Genomic DNA, 11,371 nt, shown 5'->3' with positions numbered 1-11,371 from the left:
CCTCCCCCTCAGGGAGATCCCAAGACACAAACCTGTAACCTTGCATGTGAGTCGGCCTCACAGATGGTTCCATTTTACTGTTGCACCATGTCCAGCCTCCATTTAAATATTATATATATATATATATATATATATATGTACTTTTTAAAGTACTTTTTAAAATGTATTAGGTTGCCAAGAAAGACATGACATAGTTTCAATGTTTTTCTATGCAAAAATGCATCATAACTTTCCTGACAACCAAATTTTTAAAATTTATGTAACTATTTATTTGTGATTTTCTTTTTCTTTTCTCTTTTTTTGGAGAGGTTTTTGCTATAGGGCACGTGCACTCGCCAGAAAGACAGAGAGAGACAGAGAGACAGAAAGCGAGAAATCACCCCCCTGGGGGAATGGCCACACTGCAATCCTTTCTCCTCCATTCTTCTCTGGGGATCTTGGGCACGCGTACACATGCGCCCGGCGTAAATTTAAGCCGCCGGGTCCAGGACGCGAACCACAATAGACTACATGAGTCCAGAGACATAGCCATTACACTAATTGCTGGTCCCTTATTTGTGATTTTCAAGCCACTGGGTCTGGAACTCAAACCACGGTCAGTCATATGGGAATCCAGTGCTTTAATCACCACACCATCTACTGGTACTTAAAATTGTATTTTTAAAAAGTTTTATTTATTATTATTTTTAATATTTTTAAATTTGCTATCGGACATGCACACTAACCGGAGAGAGAGAGAGAAAGAGAGAGAAAAAGTGAGAAATCACCCCTTCGGGTGGAGATGGCCACACCATAATCCCTTCTTCTTCTGGGACTTTCTTCTCCTGGGATTTGCGCACACGTGCACATGGGCCCAGCGTGATTTTCAAGCCACCAGGTCCAGGGCTAGAACCACTGTCACTTATGTGGGAGTCCAGTACCTTAATCACCAAGTCTCCTAGTTGGCCCTAAATGTTCTCTTAATGTGCAGAGGTAGGACCAGCCTTAACACAGTGGGTAAGCGCAGTGCATTAGAAGCTGGATCCCACATCTGGGTTAAGTTCACACTCCAGATCCTCGTGGTTTGAAGGTCCAGGACCTGAACCCTGGACCTTCCCATGTAGCTTCAACACTGTGGAGCATTGTGTTATCACAGCTGCAGCTGGTCAGACTTGTGTATCCTCTTATGATGATGATTATTATTTTATTTAACTCCATTTATTTATTTATTTCATTTTAATTTGACCAGAGAGGGACACAGCGAGAGAGAGAGAGTGGGAAAGTGAGAAAGCAAGCCACCAGATCTGGGACTCGAACCACAGTCGGCCATGTGGGAGTCCAGCACCTTAACCACCATGCCACCTGCTGGCTCCCAGCCTTGTGTATTCTTTCATGCACTTTTTGATTACCTATATTATTTCATAAATGGAGTCACGATATACATATTATTCTACGACTTTTAGAGAGAGACAGAAAGAAAGAAAGTCAGAAACTACCACCAGTGGGGATGGCCATGCCACAATCCCTTCTTCTCCATTCTCTTCTCGGAATGTTGGGCATGCACGCACACGCACCTGGCGTGAATTTCAAGCACCATGTCTGGGACTCGACCTATGAGACTCCAGCACCTTCACCACTACACCACTGATGGGCCCACTAGCTTTCTGAGGCCAGCAGATGGCATAGCAGTTACGTCACTAGACCTCACATGGCCAACTACTATTCGAGGCACAGACCCCGTGGCCTGAAACTCATAGTGGAAGCGTGTGTGCCAAAGATCCTGGAGGAGAGTGGACAAGAAGGGATGGGGACTGATTTCTCACTTTGCCTCTCACTGTCTGTCTCTCTTCCTGGCATGCGCACGCACCCTAAGGCAAAAACCTCTAAAAAAAAAAAAAAAAGAGAGAGAGAGAAAAAAAAAACATTTATTTTTATTATTAAAGAGAGAGACATGGACCTCTGACAAGGTCTTGCCACGCTGCAGTCCTCTGCCCAGCCTCCCCGGCCAGGACCGCAGAGGCCCAGCCTGTTCCGGTCAACTCCGAGTCCAAGCCGGGCCTCCCGTGTCACGCGGAGGGTGGCACAGCAGCAAGGCCTTCCTTTTTGGTATTAACCGAGGACTTTGGAAAAGGCACTTTACCTGCCTGGGCCAGCGATCTCACCTGAATGTGAAAGGAGGGGTAAGGCAGCCGCAGAGGCCCTTTTTGGTGGAACCTTGCTTACCGAGGAGAGGCCCGGAGAAGCGGTCACCTGCCCATTTCCCGAAGCTCAGGGTGGGCCCAGGCTGAGGACTGAGCCTCGCCTTTCTGAACTCAGCATCAAGTCCCTGTTTTCTGAGAAGTAAGTCTTATTCTGTGGGAGGTCAGATCTGTCTTGGAAGGACCCCTCCCCACAACTCGGGGCTCCCCTTAGCCTCTCCCAGAGCCCCAGACCTTCTCTCCAGCCCAGGGCTCCCCGCCCCTCCCCTCCCATACTAGCCATCTTCTGGCCCTGTGGTGTGGCCATGAGGTCTGCAAAGGCTGCAGGGAGAGAAGTGAAACCGGAGGGTCGTGGAGGCTTGTGGGTTACGAGCCGGAAGGGTCCTCCTCCCTCTGTTCTTCCAACCTCCTAGGAGAGCCTAACTCAGCACTTACCACGGCTGCTTACCATTACAGGTTGGCCACCCCAAATCCGAAAATACGAAGTCCGAAACTTTCTGAGCACCAATGTGATACCACAGGTAGAAAATTCCACAGCTGCCCTCATGTGACACATCTTGGTCAGAACGCTGCAATTCAAGAATATTGGATAAAGTTACCATCAGGCTACGTGTATAAGTTGTACATGAGACGGAAACGAGTTTGTGTTTAGATTCGGGTCCCCTTCCCGAGATGCTGTATGATGTATATGTAAATATTCCAAAACAAGCAAACAAAAAGATGGGCAAGTCCCACAGCAAGGTGGATTAAGTGCTGTGCATAGAAAGCCACACCCCACATGGCTGACCACGGTTCAGAACCCAGCCTCGCAACTTGAAAAACACACTCTGGGTGGAGCTGGCAGGTGGCGTGGTGGTTAAGGTGCTGGACTCCCACGTGGCCAACCACAGTTCAAGTCCCAGGCCTGGTGCTTGTTTTCTCCCTTTCACTCTCTCTCTCTGTGTCTCTGGTGAGCTCACATGCCCTATAAACAAATTTAATAATAATAATACATACGGACCAGCAGTTGGCGTAATGGGTATGTCACTAGACTCCCATGTAGTCAACCGCGGTTTGAGTCTCGGACCCAGTGGCTTAAGTTCATGCTGGGGGTGTGTGCGTGCGAGCCCAAGATCCCAAGAGGAGAATGGAGGAGAAGGGATTGCAGCGTGGCCATCCCCCCTGGCGGGTGATTTTTCACTTTCTGTCTCTGTCTTTCTGGCAAGTACATGTGCCCTATAGCAAAAACTTCTCCAAAATTAATTAATTAATTAATATAATAAAATCAATAAATAATTCTTTTTTTTAGAGAGAGAAATTTTTTCTATAGGGCGCATGTGCTCACCAGAAAGACAGAGAGAGACAGAGAAACAGAAAGCGAGAAATCACCTCGGGGGATGGAGGGGATTACCATGCTGCAATCCCTTCTTCTCCATTGTTATCTAGGATTTTTTATTTTTAAGAATTATTGTATTTAACTTTATTATTTCATATATTTTGATTTGAGTAGAGGACAGAATGAGAGAGAAAGTGAGAAAGCAAGCTGCCAGGTCTGGGACTTGAGCCGCGGTTGGCCATATGGGGAGTCCAGCGCCTTTAGCCACCATGCCACTTGCCGGCCCCTTCTCTCAGAATTTTGGACACGCATGCACACATGCTCAACTTGAGTTTTAAGCCACCGGGTCTGGGACTTGAACTGCAGTTGATTATGTGGAAGTCCAGTGACATAACCATTACACCATCTGCTCGTCTCAATAATTCTTTTTAAAAAGAATTATTTTATTTAATTTTATTCATCATTATTATCATTTTTAAAACTTGACCACAGAGACAGAGAGAGAAAGCAAGAAAAGCAAGCTGCCAGGTCTGGGACTTGAGCTGCAATCGGCCAGGTGGGAGTCCAGCACTGCCACCACCACACCACCTGTCGGCCCTAAATAAATAGTTCTTTCAAAAATAATAATAACACACTCTGGGCATGTGTGTATGAGTGCCTGAGATCCTGATAGGAAGGACGAACGGAGGAAAGGGACAGGGTTGTGGCCCTGGCCCACTGGGGGGTGCTTTCTCTCTCTCCCTCCCTGGTGGGCACCTGTACTCACCAGCAATTAAAAACAAATCAACAACAACAACAAAAACAGGGGCCAGCTGCTGGGGTGGCAGTTAAGGCAGCTGGATCTCACACAACCAGCTGAGTTGTTCGAGTCCTGGACAAAACGACTCAGAAAACACTCCAGGTGCGTTTGCATGTGTACCCAAAATCCTGAGAGGAGAATGGAGGAGAAGGGATTGCAGTATGGTCATCCCCACTGGGGGGTGATTTCTCGCTTTCTCTCTCTCTCTCTCCAGAGAGCACATGCTCTCTATAGAAAACTTTAAAAAATTAAAAAGAAGAAGTAAAAAAAAGAGAAAACCAAAGCAAAGCAAAAAACGGAAACGCTTTTGTCCTAAGCACGTTGAATAAGGGGTACTGAACCTGCATCCCTGTACTACAGCGGGGTGTGTACGTGTGTGAAACATGCGTGTTCTCTGAGGACAGGAACTGGGCTGATTCACCTTGGCAACCTCAGTGCCCAGCAGTCACTACTCGCTGACCGCGCTGCGGGAGACAGAAGACTCTTCTCTTTGGCAGGTGTGCAATGAGAATCCCAAAACATCAAACGTCCAATCTGCCGCTGATAACTCGCTTCTTTATGGTCTGTTAACTTCCCTAAATTCCCTTCCTTTTTCCTTTCCAGCCTCTGTCCTTTCTAAAGGAAAAGCCAGCCACTCAATGAAACACGACTTTTTCCTTACTACTAGAGTGGATGGGCCACGTCGCACTGGGCCGCCCACTGTGGAAAACAGCTGTCCTTTCCTCTAAGGTGATGGGCCAGAAGAATCCCGCCCTGCCACTCTCAGTCTAACGGCCTGGCAGGATATGCAGCAGTTCACCGCTAGACCAGCAGATGGCAAGGAGGTTAAGGCAACTGGATTGAACATGGTTGGCTCCAAGGTTCAACTCCCAGATCCGGCAGCTTGAAAAACACACCAGGCGTATGTGTGTGTGTGTGTATGCACCAGAAATCCCAAGAGGAGTAGGTTATAACAGTTACATCGCTGGACTCCCACGTAGTTGACAACAGTTCAAGCCCTGAACCTGGCAGTTTAAAACTCACGCCGGGCACATGTGCGTGCATGCTCAAAAGTCCTGAGAGGAGACTGGAGGAGAAGGGATTGTGGCATGATCATCCCCGTTCAGGGGTGATATCTCACTTTCTGTCTGTCTCTCTGTTTCTCCAGCAAGCACACATGCCCTATAGCAAAAATCTGTCTCCCTAAAAAAAAAGGAAAAAAGAAATTATTCCTTTCAGTTAAGACAGGGTTTCTCAACTTTGGCACTGTTTTCTTTTCTTTCTTTTTTTTTTTTTTAACTCTATAATTATTATTATTATTACTGTTATTATTATTTTCCAGTTTGATCAGAGAGAGAGTGGGGGGAAGTGAGAAAGTAAGCCATCAGATCCAGGACTTGAACCACGGTCGGCCATGTGGGAGTCCAGTGCCTTTAACCATCACACCACCTGCCAGCCCCCAGAACTGTCGACAGTTCCGTCCTGTTCGTTGTTGGTGTTTAGCAGAACCTTGGCCTCCACTCACTAAATGCCAGTAGTACCTCCGGAGTTGATGCTGTCAGAATATCTCCAGATGTTGCCACATGCCTTCCGGGAGCAATGCAAACCCCGCTGAGAACAGCTGGCTCAAGACATTGTCCCTCCTGAAAACTCACACTCAGGAGGGTGACCCTCATTGGCTACTTGCTCCTCAAAGGCACCAACGTCAGCACGGTCTAAAGAGGACAAAAAGGACAGAAATATTTAGAAGAATCCATTCATGCCACCCCTCTTTTGGATTCTCCAGGGGCCTGTAAGAAGCTCTCTCGGCAACTCCTCCGACTGCTCACACCTTCCAGGAGGCTACAGGGTCTGGTCTGGTGTTGCCCTGGAGAAGTCAGTAAAACTCCAAGGACACTGGCAAGGACACCAAGGAAAGGAGCAAATGCCCTGTCCACGCAGAGGTCGTGGACTTCTCACCCTTGGGGGTGTCCCTCAAGCTGCCCCTGGGAAGGCTGGCAGGCGAGGTGACACGAGTCGCCTGTTTGGGTCCAGCTGGGAAACCGGAAACACTCCAGTTCTTTCGAGCAGAAGAAATTTAACACAGGGGCTTGATTGATTCATGGGGATCAGAAGAGCTGAGAAGCCAACAGGGGATATCAGGCAACTCAGAAAACAAAAGCAGGAAGCAGCTACCATCTACCATCACTCGGGCTAGAGAGACAGCGAGAACCGAACAGTGAGGGCTACCCGGTAGGAGAGGGGGTTACGGAAGGGAGAAGGAGAGATACGGCCAACTGCAGAGAGGGGAGAAATGGCCTGGCTTCCTCCCTCCCGCCACCCACCCATCTCCCACCAGTGCCTCGTACCGGCAGAAACTACCCAGAAGCCACAGGGGAGAAGAGAGTGGGACACGCGGGTCCCAGCACAGCACAGCACAGCACAGGGCAGGGTGGAGACGAGACTCGCAAGCACACCAGCAGCCAACGGGCACAGAAAAGGGCCCAGAGAGGCAAAGTGATGGGGCCAGGGCCAAACCCAGACGGTCCCTGAGGACTTAGAGAGTCCTCGAGGACTGAAGCGACAGCATGGGACCAGCAGCAGAAAGAAGGAGATCATCGGGGCAGTCAATGGCACGGAGGTTAAGGCACTAGATCCCACATGGCCAGCTTTGTGGTTCGAACCCTGGACCCCAAGGCTTGTGACTCTCAAGATGTGTGTGCATGTGAGCTCAAAGTCTCAAGAGGAGAGTGGAAGAAGGGACTGCAGCATGGCCATTCCTCCCAGGGGGTGATTTCTCACTTTCTCTCTCTCTCTCTCTCTCTCTCTCGTGAGCATAGGCATCCCATAGTAAAAATGGAAAGAAAAAAAAAAGGGAGCTTGGTCAGCCAGCTGGGATCAGAAAAACTCAAAGGATCTGAGCTTCGACTGGGAAGGGCATGCAGCCACCTCTTGCAGTGTGTGGAGTGTTCTGGACACGGATAGGCAGAAGCGAAGTCGCTCCCTGTATCTGTGAGGCACGCACTTTCCACACTTCCTTGTACTACACACATAAAATTAACATTGAAAATTTAATGAAATTAAAACAGAGTCTCTGTCTCTCTCTCTCTTTTAAGAGGTTTTTGCCTTAGGGTGCACCCACTCACTGGAGACAGAGACGGTGAGAAAGTGAGGTATCACCTCCCGGGGGAATGGCGACACCGCAATCCCTTCTCCTCCCAGGGTCTTGGGCACACATGCACACGTGCCCAATGTGATTTTCAAGTCACTAGGTCTAGTATTCGAACCGCAGTTGTCCATGTGGGAGTCTGGCAACGTAACTGCCCGTCATCTGCTGGCCTCAAGAATTCCTGTCTTTTAAAGTGAAATCCTGGGAACCAGCAGTTAGCGTAATGGCTATGTCGCTGGAATCCCACATAGACGACTGCGGTTCATGTCCCGGACCCAGTGACTTAAAACTCATGCTGGGCGCGTGTGCGTGCGTGCCCAAGATCCCGAGAGGAGAATGGAGGAGAAGGGATTGCAGCATGACCATCCCCTCCTGGGGGGTGATTTCTCGCTTTCTGTCTCTATGTCTCTCTCTGTCTGTCTGGCAAATGCATGTGCCCTATAGCGAAAACCTCTGGAAAAAAAAAAAAAGTGAAATCCTGAAATATTTTTTTTAAAGATTTATTTTATTGAACTTTATTTTCCAGTTTGATCAGAAAGAGACAGACAAAGAGAGAGAGGGAAAGTGAGAAAGCAAGTCACCATGTACAGGACTCAAACCATGGTTGGCCATGTGGGAGTCCAGCGCCCTTAACCACCACGCCACCTGCTGGCTCTTAAATCCTGAAATTTTTTAATCAGAACGATGAGTCGGCCAGTGGTGTGATGGTTAAGGTGCTGAATCCCATATGGCCTACTGTGCAGTTCAAGTCCTAGGCCTGGAGACGAAAAATACACCAGGCATGTGTGCACGCATGCCCCGAATCCTGAGAAGTGAACAGAGAAGAAGGAATTGCGGCATGGTCATCTCCCCTGCAGGGGGCGCTTTCTTTCTCTCTCTCTCTCTCTCTCTCTCTCTCTCTGTCTCTCTGGTGAGGGCATGCACCCTATGGCAAAATTTAAAAAATAAAAACCAGAGGGATGAGAGAAGAAGTGATTCGATATCCGGGATTTCCTTCAAGATAATAAAGGGGGATTCGCGTGGGAGTGTGTCCGTGGAGGGGGACGTATGGGAGAAAGAAGACTGGCCAGGGGTTGAAGCTGGGTAAGGAGTACCCGGGGTTCCCGATATTATGTTCTCTTTTGGTCTACTACATTATGTGTGAAATTTTCATAATAAAAAGTAAAAAGGAGAAAGAGAAAGGGGTCGAAGGCCACCGTACACCTTCCTTATCCGCTGGAGAGCTCAGTTGGGAACCGGCCCCAGCCGCAGCCCCCAGCACCCCTGAGCAGGCAGGAGCCAGAGTCTGAGCAGTGAGCGTGGGTCTGATACCCCCCACCCCGATCTGGCCGTCTCGGGCATCTGCACACGGCTGCCCACAGAGCGTGGGTCCTCAGTCTGCCCGGGTGAGGACAAAGAGCCTCCCAGAGGGAGCTATCTGAAGCTCAGGAGGTCCCTCACCCTGCCCTCTCCTCCCTGGACTCGCTGTCAGCATGTCTCATCAGCTCCACCAACAGCCTGTCCAGCCATCAGACCAACCACAGCAGGCCTGAGTCCCTCTAAGACGGAGACATGCCCAGGTGCCCCGTCTGGAGAGCAGCTAGCCCCCTATCACAGAGAGACCCCCCTGAGCCACAGGGGGCGGCGTGGTTGCTGAAGTGAGCTGGGACTTAGAACTCAGGAGGCCTGGCCTGCAGGTCAGATCTGCCACGTCGGAGGTGGGCGTCGTTCATGCAGTCCACAAACGTGAATTGAGCGTGCGATGTGTGTCAGATTCTGGAACCCTGGGAACACAGACTTAAAGATTCAGTCCAGGGGCAGGATGGTGCCATGCTGGTAATGCCAGACCTTTGTGGGACAGGCCCTGGGTTTGCACGCCAGGACTTCCCTCGGTGCACTGCGTGGTGTGCACTCATGCCCATGGTCCAGGTCAGCTAAGACGGGGGATCGTGCTGTGGCTGCTCTGTTGGGGTGCTTCTTTCCTTCTCTCCATAAATAAATAAATAAACTTTATGAAAAGGTTCAGTCCGGCCCACTGCAGAGCTCCCAGCCGGGGGGAGGCGGGGCGGACAAGGGGCAGCAGTTGCAGAGAGCGGTCTCCATAGGCCATGCAGCCAGGGTAAGGACGCTTCCCACAGGCAGAAAAAGCACCTCCCATTGGGGCATGGTCACACTGTAATCCCTTCTCTTCCAGTTCTCCATCCTGCTGAGATTTGGGGCACACACACACACATGCCCCATGTGGTTTTCTTCCTTTTTTTTTGGAGAGTTTTTTGCTATAGGGCGCGTGCGCTCACCAGCAAGACAGAAAGAGACAGAGACAGAAACCAAGAAATCACCCCCCAGGGGATGGCCACGCCATAGTTCCTTCTCCTCCATTCTCCTCTCAGGATCTTAGGTATGCATGCACGCATGCCCGGTGTGAGTTTAAGCCATCAGGTCCGGGACTCGAACTGCAGTTGACTACATGGGAGTCCAGTGGCCTACCATTCCACCAGCTGCTGGTCCCCCTCAGTTTTTTTTTTTTTTTTTTTTTTTTTTCCCAGAGGTTTTCGCTATAGGGCGCATGCATTTGCCAGACAGACAGAGAGAGACAGAGAGACAGAAAGCGAGAAATCACCCCCATGAGGGGATGTTCACGCCGCAATCCCTTCTCCTCCATTCTCCTCTCGGGATCTTGGGCACGCACGCACGTGCGCCCGGCGTGAGTTTAAGCCACCGGGTCCGGGACACGAACTGTGGTCAACTACGTGGGAGTCCAGCAACATAGCCATTATGCTAACTGCTGGTCCTACCATGTGGTTTTTCAAACTGCAAAGGCCAGGATTCAAACTGCGGCCAGCCATGCGGCATCCTGAGTCCTTTGACCACTAGGCCGTGGTGCAGGCTCTGTTAGTGGGGTCAAGAAAGGGCACGGGCACCAGAATAAGCCCAGGGTTTCGGTCTCCTCCACGCAGCACCCTGCGCCTCGGTCTTGCTATCTGAGGGGAGGGTCCTGGGCTGGGTGGACTCAGCTCCTCTAGTTCAAAGGGCTTCAGAGACTCTGGGCAAGGAGCCTGCACTGAGGGCCGTGGCTGCCCACCTTCAGCCCAGCTGGCCCTGACTCATCAGGAACCCCATCTGCACAGCCTCCGGTTGGCTCCTGGGGAGGGAGGTCCCTTCAGGACAGGAAGCAGAGCCCGCTGCATCCTCTCACCGTCTCCTAGGGGACCCTGTCAACCGGGCTGTGGACTGGGTGGGCTCAGCAGGGGGGATGCTGGCTGGCTTGTTAATCCTGGGAGGCCCAGCATAATGCAGTGCTGGAGGGAAGCTGGGTCCATGGACGTCTCAGGTCTGGTTCTCTGGTCTACCTGTGACGGGACACACACAGCCTTGATTCTGGCTGCCTAGGAGGACAGTGGGTAGGTGCAAGGGCAGAGTGAGATCCCGTTGATGGGCTTGTCTCTCTCTCTCTCCTAAAAGAAAGCAATAAACTTGGGGCCAGCAGGTGGCCTGGTGGTTAAGGGCACTGGGCTTCCACATGGCCGACCAGGGTTCGAGTCCCGGACCTGGTGGCTTGCTTTCTCACTTTCCCTCTCTCTCTCTTTTCCCTCTCTAGTCAAATTAAAAATAAATAAGTAAAGTTAAATTTAAAAAAGAAAAGTCTTTTTTTTTTTTAAGAAAAAAAAAGAAAGCAATAAACTTAAAAAGAAGAAGCCATACAGCAGGGCAGGAGCCCAGGCCCCTGCCACCCGGACTTCTGGGTCCCAGAAGCCTATCTGCAGCCTGTCCAAGTCTGTGGTCCAGTGTGGCCTTTCTGCAGCCTGTCCAGGTCTCTGGTCCAGTGTGGCAGGCCCTGCCCTCCTTTCCAGACCAGGCCCCAGCTGTCCTGGTCCCTTGTCCAGCTTCCTCTGCTCCTCCGCCAGCTCTGCCCAGGGAATGGGGGGCTGGCCCTCCACCGGCTCCCACGCCCCCCCCCCCCGGCTGCGGGTCCG

Source organism: Tupaia chinensis, unplaced genomic scaffold (assembly GCF_000334495.1).
Source record: "Tupaia chinensis unplaced genomic scaffold, TupChi_1.0 Scaffold149011_1, whole genome shotgun sequence".
NCBI classification, from domain to species: Eukaryota; Metazoa; Chordata; class Mammalia; order Scandentia; family Tupaiidae; genus Tupaia; species Tupaia belangeri.
The sequence above is the reverse complement of the archived record's forward strand: the minus strand, read 5'-3'. Positions refer to the sequence as shown.